General features: G+C 41.4%; 1 non-coding gene across 1 annotated transcript; it reads right to left on the bottom strand.

The window, feature by feature from the left end:
- Nucleotides 1-8,377: 8,377 nt before the first annotated feature.
- On the bottom strand, nt 8,378-8,449 carry TRNAC-ACA (transfer RNA cysteine (anticodon ACA)). The gene has a single exon. It is a non-coding gene; the product is annotated as a tRNA-Cys (tRNA).
- Nucleotides 8,450-9,439: the final 990 nt, after the last annotated feature.

Here is a 9,439-nt window from a genome sequence, read left to right as displayed (position 1 = left end):
GAAACAACCTGCCGCCCTGACACCCACCTTCACACCTGCCCTGGAGTCATTGGTAGCTCCTGGTTGTGCTCTGGGGACCGCAGGTCAGGAAAAACACTGAGGGTGAAGCCAGAGTTTTGATTTGGCCCTGCCAGTGATTTCACTACCAGTTTGTATGCTCGTTTATTTTGTCACCTTTACATGGGAAGGCTAGGATCCCTGGGTCAGGAAGATCCCCTGGAGGAAGGCATGGCCATCCACTCCACTATTCTTGCCTGGAGAATCCCATGGACAGAGGAGCCTGGTGGGCTGCAGTCCATAGGGTCACAAAAAGTCAGACACGACTGAGTGACTAACATTTTCACACTTGTATGCTCACTTATTTTCTCATCTTTACAAGGGAAGGCTGATTATACAGAGGAACTTTGAGCTACCACTCATTTTTGAAGGGCTTGATCCATGCTGGTAGATAGTAACATAATTAATTTGGCTGCTCACGTCTTAGTTGCAGCACGTGGGATTTTTGGTTGCGATGCATGGAGTCTCTAATTTTGGCAAACTCTCTAGTTGTGGCAAATGAGCTCAGTAGTTGTGGCTAACTGGCTTAGTTGCTCCATGACATGTGGGATCTTAGTTTCCCAACCAGGGATTGATCCCCTGTCCTGCGCATTGCAGAGAAGGAAATGGCACCCCACTCCAGTACTCTTGCCTGGAAAATCCCCTGGATGGAGGAGCCTGGTGGGCTGTGGTCCATGGGGTCACACAGAGTCGGACATGACTGAAGCGACTTAGCAGCAGCAGCAGCCTGTACATTGCAAGGCAGCTTCTTAACCACTGGACAACCAGGGAAGTCCCCTTCTACTTTCTTTTTGCTTTCAACTTGAGCAGTTTTTCAGACCTCCAGAGATTTCCTATAGCCTACCTCCACTCCACTCCCTACCCAAGGCAACAGGAGGCACTTGGGAACATATACACAGCACAAAGTATTGAGCCTTTGTCTCAAATGGGAAAAAAATGGTCTCCACCCTCTGGCATAGTTAATGCAGCTGTACTGTTTGGGCTTTTTCTAAAATTAAAAATAATCCCTTTAATTACTTGCTGTTTATGGGCTCAGTGGTGAAGGATCTGTCTGCCTGAAGGAGACCTAAGTTCTATCTTTGAGGTCGGGAGCATCCCCTGGAGAAGGAAATAGCAACCCACTCCAGTACTCTTGCCTGGGCAATCCCATGGGCAGAGGAGCCTGGCAGGCTACTGTCCGTGGGGTCGCAAAAGAGTAGGACCTGACTGAGCGACTGAAACAGCAATGGGGTAAAGAGCTCAAGCGTTCTGAGTTACGTTAGAGGAACTCAGACTTATATTTCAGTCATCCACATAATGTTTGCTGACACCAAGCACACTCCCCATCCCTCAGGTCATCCTGACAGCCTTCGTTGTGCTAAACTATTACAGAAGTGACCAAGGCTCCTACATGGAGTCGCCTTGACTTCCTGACCCCCGATCCTGTCCTTTTCCCCCAGATGTTGTCTTTTTTTTTTTTTTTAACTTTATTTATGTAGGCTGTGCTGGGTCTTCACTGCTGTGCTAGGACTTGTAGCGAGTAGGGGCTACTCTCTAGTTGCGCTGGGAGGGCTTCTCATTGCCGTGGCTTCTCTTGTGGCGGAACGTGGGCTCTAGGATGTGCAGACTTCAGTAGCTGTGGCTGCAGCAGTGAGCTCAGTAGTTACGGTTCCCAGGCTCTAGAGCACGGGCTCAACAGCTGTGGTGCATGGGCTTAGTTGTTGTGTGGCATGTGGAATCTTCCTGGACCAGGGATGAAATCCGTGTCCACTGCATTGGCAGGTGGATTCTTATCCACTGTTCCCCTGGGGAAGTCCCTCCTATTTTCTTTTGAACCTTGCTGGCAAGATCTTATTCTGCATGGAAAACAGGGTGGGTTTATCTCTGCCATCAATTTCTGATAAGCATACATCTTGTCCTTTGTCCCTCCACGTTCCAGGCTCTAATCTTGCTCCAGTGTTGCTGTACAGCTCTTGCTCAGAAATACTGCTGTCCAACTAAAGCCATATATTCAGGCAGCTGATTGAAGCCAGAGACCCTGACCTTGAGCTGCATTGCTGTGCAGTAATCTGAGCCATCTGCGCTCAGCAACAATTAAAACCTTCAGATCTCTCGGGCGTTTCCTTCCTCTGATGATAACTTAGGGGCTGCAGCACAACTCGGAGGGAAACAGAGCAGCCTTTGGTGCCAGCTTGATTCCTGCGGGGCGGTTCTAAACAGAGAAATCCCCACTTGATGTACTAGTTCTTTCCTCAGCTGAAATGCAGGTTCTTAACATCTAACAAACCCTGAACATTTAATTATTCTGACTGCCTCTTTTGCCCAGAGGGGCAGAGGAACCTTCTGTTTATGGAGCCAGAGTCAGACAAAATTATGAGGTAAAGTTGGTTGTGAAGAGCTCATGTCTCCTCTGTAGTCCAAATCTCTTTTTCGGCCTTTCCTGCCAGCTTTCCATCCCCTCGAGGTCTTGCTGCCTTCTACTAATGAGATCCAAAAACAACAACAAAACCCCAAAGCAAGTAATTACTTCACTCCTTACCTCCTTTCCTTCCCTTCAAAATTCTTGAATCCTTATGATTGTGACCTTTCCTATCAATTCCGGGGGAAATGCACACAATAAATACATTTAACCAAAGTGGCCAAGAAAGTCATACTGTCACCCTTGGGAGTCGGAGGTGAGAAGTTATAAGAAAAAAACCCTTCAGGAAAAGAATTCGAAAAGGAATAGATATATGTATATGTATAACTGAATCATTTCGCTGTATACCTGAAATTAAAACAACATTGTAAATCAACCACAGTCCAGTATAAAATAAACATTAGGAAGAAAGAAAAGGCCTTCCAGAGAATTGATCTTTTTTTTTCAATTTAATTTTATTTTTAACTGGAAGATAATTACTTTATAATATTGTGATGGCTTCTGGGATACGTCAACATGAATCAACCATAGATATACATATGTCCCTCCCTCTAAAACCTCCCTCCCATCTCCCTCCAACTCCCACCCCTCTAGGTTATCACAGAGCACCTGCTTTGGGTTCCCTGCCTCGTATAGCAAATTCCCACTGGCTATCTATGTTACATATGGTAACGTGTAGGTTTCAATACTATTGTCTCTGTTCAACCCTCCCTCCCCCAGTATGACCATAAGTCTGAGAACTGCTTTCTAATGGAAAGCATTATATCCTTAGCAAATCCCTGGGAAGGAGGAAAGATTTGGTTGGCTGGAGTGTAGCAAGTTACACTATGTCCATTGCAGTATTATTCTGTAGGAGCAAGCCCTCTGGGAAAGCACAAAAGGATTCTTCGGACTCAGGCTCTGCTGCTGGATGGAACTGCCACTCTAAGTCTAGAGACACCACTGAGGATCTCTTGGGCGACCACTGAGAAGTCTTAAGACTGTAAAGAGTTCTTTCTCTGAGCATCAGGCTGGGGAGACTATATTGGGGTTGTAGTGCTTCAAGCACTAAGATTTGACAGAATAGTTCCTAACTCAGATGCCAGTAAATGAAGAAGGGTAAAAATAAGATATTTCTTTCCCCAATGCTTGATCAATACTCTTACTGAGTTTTGGAGATGTGTCTTTAACCGTCGTCGTGGAAGAGTATTAGAGACCTTCACTGTCTCACTTGATCCTCTTTAGAACCTTGTGAAATAGGCATTTTTCACACACTTAAAAATTAGAAAGTGAAGATCATGCATAAACTTATTCTTGAGAGATAACCACTGATCCATATTTTAAATAGTATTATCATCCTCATTTTACAGGTGAGAAAACCAAGATTCAAGAGAAGTAAAATAATTTATCCAAAGCCAAATGTTCTATCTCCAAAGTTGTATGCTTTTTATAAGCTTACTTTCCATACCCTCTCCTCCTCTGTTTTTGTGGAGTGGTAGTGATTGTGTGTACACCTTTTTCCTATTTAAAAAATTTCCCCACTCGATGGACATGCGTTTGAGCAAGCTCCTGGAGTTGGTGACGGACAGGGAAGCCTGGCGTGCTGCAGTCATTGGGATCTTTCGCAAAGAGTTGGACACAGCTGATAGACTGAACTGACTGATAAGGGAAAAAATGGCTAATAGTTTGAGAATAACCTAACGTGGCTGTTTTATCTATAACACTGTTATGTTGCCTGGCCAGAGTATTGCTAGGTGAAATGTAAAATATATAATTTAATTTGGCTTCCCTGATAGCTCAGCTGGTAAAGAATCTGCCTGTAACGTGGGAGACCCCTGTTCGATTCCTGGGTCAGGAAGATCCCCTGGAGAAGAGATAGGCTACCCACTCTAGTACTCTTGGGCTTCCCTTGTGGTTCAGCTGGTGAAGAACCTGCCTGCAGTGCAGGAGACCTGGGTTTATTCTTTGGGTTGGGAAGATCCCCTGGAGAAGGGAAAGGCTACCCACTCCAGTATTCAGGCTTGGAGAATTCCATGGACTATGTAGTCTCTAAGAGTCGGACACAACTAATCGACTTTCACTTTAATGTTTATTCTTTAAACTATATTTTATTGAAATGTAGTTATTTACAATGTCATGGGTTCTTAATGTTACTTATGTTTTTTAAAAATTATTTTATTGAAGTATCAGTTCAGTTCAGTTGCTCAGTCGTGTCTGACTCTTTGTGACCCCATGAATTGCAGCATGCCAGGCCTCCCTGTCCATCACCAACTCCCAGAGTTCACTCAAACTCATGTCCATCGAGTCAGTGATGCCATCCAGCCAACTCATCCTCTGTTGTCCCCTTCTCCTCCTGCCCCCAATCCCACCCAGCATCCGGGTCTTTTCCAATGAGTCAACTTTTCACATGAGGTAGCCAAAGTATTGGAGTTTCAACTTCAGCATCAGTCCTTCCAAAGAACACCCAGGACTGATCTCCATTAGAATGGACTGACTGGATCTCCTTGCAGTCCAAGGGACTCTCAAGAGTCTTCTCCAACACCACACTTCAAAAGCATCAATTCTTCGGTGCTCAGCTTTCTTCATAGTCCAACTCTCACATCCATACATGACCACTGGAAAAACCATAGCCTTGGCTAGACGGACCTTTGTTGGCAAAGTAATGTCTCTGTTTTTGAATATGCTGTCTAGGTTGGTCATAACTTTCTTTCCAAGGAGTAAGTGTCTTTTAATTTCATGGCTGCAATCACCATCTGCAGTGATTTTAGAGCCCAGAAAAATAAAGTCTGACACTGTTTCCACTGTTTCCCCATCTATTTCCCATGAAGTGATGGGACCAAATGCCATGATCTTTGTTTTCTGAATGTTGAGCTTTAAGCCAACTTTTTCACTCTCCTCTTTCACTTTCATCAAGAGACTTTTTAGTTCCTCTTCACTTTCTGCCATAAAGGTGGTGTCATCTGCATATCTGAGGTGTTTGATATTTCTCCTGGCAATCTTGATTCCAGCTTGTGCTTCTTCCAGCCCAGCGTTTCTCATGATGTACTCTGCATATAAGTTATATAAGCAGGGTGACAATAGACAACCTTGATGGACTCCTTTTCCTATTTGGAACCAGTCTGTTGTTCCATGTCCAGTTCTAACTGTTGCTTTATTGAAGTATAGTTGATTTATAATGTTGTATTTACAATTTAATTTTAAAGGACTGGGTTTTGGTGGCCTTCCCTGGTGGGTTTTGATAGTGGAGTGGGTTTTGATAGTGGGTCATTCCCTGGTGACTCAGAGGTTAAAGCATCTGCCTGGAATGTGGGAGACCTGGGTTCAATCCCTGGGTTGGGAAGATCCCCTGGAGAAGGAAATAGCAAACCACTCCAGAACTCTTGCCTGGAGAATCCCTTGGAGGGAGGAGCCTGGTAGGCTACAGTCCATGGGGTCGCAGAGAGTCGGACACGACTGAGCAACTTCACTTTCACTTTTGCCATCCAGAAGACTCCAGAGGACTAATGTTCCTGAAGCCTGGTGGTGTCCCCCCCGACTCCCCCTAACCTCCCCACTGCCCCAGCCCCACCTCCACTGCCCCACTCCTCCACCCTCCGTTTCACATGTGGGATGAGGGACAGATGCTTCCAGTTCAAGGGTGGCGGGGTTCTGTTGGTATTTGCCAGGCACTTGAGCTGCTACAGCTGTGGCTTCTATACCAAGAGGCGAGGTCCTGGTTGGTTTCCATCATTCCAACTGCTTACAACATGTAACTGTTTGAAGAAAATGGAAACTGTAACAGTTCTATTTTAGCTGTAGCTAAAAATATCTCAACATAGACAATGGTATCTCAACCCAATATTTTTTCAAGACCATGATATTTGGTTTTTTCATGGTATTAACTAAATAAAGTCACACACACACACACACACACACACACACACACACACACACACCGCTTCTCCTCCCCTGCCCTAACCCGCTGCATCTTTAGGTTTCTATATTTATCAAAATCCATTTGCTAAACTAGTACATCAAGGAAGAGCAAGTTATCCCACATTTTATTAACATGGTTACTGAGAATAAAGAAAAGGAATAGAGGAAAACGTCACAGGGGAATATTTCTTTATATCTGGTCTTTTGCTGCTGTGATGGATGGAAAATCAGAACAGTGAATTATGAACTGGCCAGTCAACTGAACATGATGTAGTCCACCTCTACATGTCATAGAGTTGGTGGGAGCTGGGTATATCACTGTTTAAAGTATTCATTCTTATAGATTAAAATCCAGCATAGAAAATACATGTATTTAAAAATACTTTTTCTTATGATAAAAGCAATACATATCAATTATAGAAAATCCATTAAATGTAGAAAACAGAAAAAAAACTAAAAATTATTGATAATTCCTCCAGATTAAGATGATATTTATAAATATCTTAGCCTTCTGGTATTTCCCTGGTGGTCCAGTGACTAAGCCTCTGGGCTTCCACTGCAGGGGGTATGGGTTCAAACCCTGGTTGGGGAACTAAGTTTCCACATGCCATGTGCTGTGGCCAGTAAATTTTAAAAATTTTAAAAATAAAACAAATATTCTATCCTTTAATCTTTTTTCTATGCATAAATTGTTTTCAGAAAAAAATTGAGATCATGTCAAATATTTAGTTTTGTATCCTGTATTTTTTATTTGATATTAAATCGTGAATATTTCTCCATGCTATTAAATAAGATGATTTTAATGTCTGTATAATATACATATGTAAAACCTGTTTTATGTAACTTCTAATGTGATTGAATATTTTTAATGGGGTAAAATTATATACCTTTTAATTCCTGTGATTTTAAAAAATTTTTATGTGTAAAAAGTGGCAATGACAAAATTTTTTTTAAAAAAAGACTGCAGGTTACAACAGGTGAAATATAGCCAATATTTCATAGTAACTATAAATGGGATATAACCTTAAAAAATTGTGAATCACTACATTATGCACCTGAAACTTACAATATTGTACATCAGTTATGCCTTAGTTAAATTTGTTAAATAAAAATAATTTAAAAAAATTAAAAACTGAAGGAAAAATTAGAAATAATTACACTTGTCTTTTGAAAAAGAGTAAAACAGAGTATTTAGATAATACCAAATCTGTTACATAAATCAAAGAACAAGTACAACATGTGAATTCCAACATGGTTGGAAGTTAATTCTCTTTTTCAGATTCAAAGTGTCAGAATCATTGAACAGTTCAAGATGCTACTCTACAATTAAAGACCAAAGCAGCCATTCTATAGTTAGGGCTTTCCCATAGGCCAGTATTGCTTCAATAAACATGAGCATGATTTTAAACCATTTAGAGGTGCGATTTAAATCAACATCCTTTTTCTCTCCATAAAGGAAACGGTGTTCCAGACCTAGATTAGCCCTGTAACAATGCTTTCTGTGACAATTTGATGAACATTAATTTATTAGCCCAATTCTTCCATACATAAAGGAAAGGACCCAAGACAGCACGAATACATTGAATAACCACGGTGTTCTACTATGATTACTTTGTAGACATAAGCCCATGAAACTGACTTTAAAATAAAGGGGAAGGGACACCCTTAATTTCACAGTAGTGTTCAGGAGGAATACAGGTGGACAAACACACAGACACACGACGGAAAAGCCTAAATGTATAGCAAGGTTTTTAACTAGTTCTAGACTATTCTTTACATATGAAATTTGGGGTTTTGAGGTGATGTTTCTAACGTGTATACTATTTAACCAAAGTGCTCAAGTAAAAGCTAAAATAACATGAATTTTAATCTCATCACTTGATGTTCATTTCCTCTGTGAGAGTGAAGTCATTCAGTCGTGTCCGACTCTTTGAGAGCCCATGGACTAAGCCTACCACGCTCCTCCACCCATGGGATTTTCCAGGCAGGAGTACTGGAGTGGGTTGCCATTTCCTTCTCCAGAGAATCTTCCCCACCCAGGGATCGAACCTAGGTCTCCTGCATTGTAGGCAGATGCTTTACCATCTGAGCCACCAGGGAAGTTAGCTTCATTTCCTCTGTAGTCTTCATCAAATAGCTGAATGAGCTGGTAAGAAATCCGAGTCCCAGTGTCAGTTTGGCTGAAACTCTAAGACTCAGTCTCCCACCTGTGAAGTGACAGTAATTACAGAGCCTTCAGGAGAATCTGAGATAACTATGTGAGAAAGTACCACTAGCATTTACAAAACTATGGACCAAGATACATCAAGCTGTTATTATTATACTCCTGTTGTTTAATTTCTCCAAGTAGAAATACAGCAATTAATTGAAATACTCCTCAATGACACAAGGAAGCTCAATATCTTTAAGGTTTTTAAAGAGCTTAGAAGATGAAAGAGTGCTAAGAGATTTCTTCATAGGGGTTCAGATCTCGTCCCAGTTGAATTTATTTTTAAATAGTGTGAGAGAGTTAGTGATTATATTCACATGGAGTTACTAAAATTAACATCTTAAAAAAATTTTATTAAAAAACTTAATATGAGAATGAATTGTCTGATGAGCTCTCATATACCCATCAGGAACATTCAAGATTTTGCCACCCTTGCTTTATCTATTCCCTTTTGCTCAATTCCCTGACAGCATATCATTTCATCCATACATCTTTCAAAATATATTTCTAAGAAATATGCACGTGAAAAACAATGATTATGAGTAAATAATGCATATTTTAGGGAGTTCACTGGGGGTCTAGTGGTTAACACTCCCTGGGGGTCTAGTGGTTAACACTCCGTGCTGTCAATGCAGTGGGCATGGGTTTGATCCCTGATTGGGGAACTAAGATCCCACATGCCTTGTGGTATGGCCAAAACAAACATAAAAACAAACAAACAAAACCAATGCTGTCATTATCACTTAATTACTTTATCCTACAAATATTCCTATAATCATTTAAAAATAATACTATTATAACACTTTTGCAGCTTAAGATTACTTAGTAAATAGTTTATGTACTTAGAACATCTCACACTAAGGGACATTCAGACAAAATAC

Source organism: Capricornis sumatraensis, chromosome 4 (genome assembly GCF_032405125.1).
Source record: "Capricornis sumatraensis isolate serow.1 chromosome 4, serow.2, whole genome shotgun sequence".
Taxonomy (NCBI): Eukaryota; Metazoa; Chordata; class Mammalia; order Artiodactyla; family Bovidae; genus Capricornis; species Capricornis sumatraensis.
This window is presented reverse-complemented; position numbering and strand designations above follow the sequence as displayed.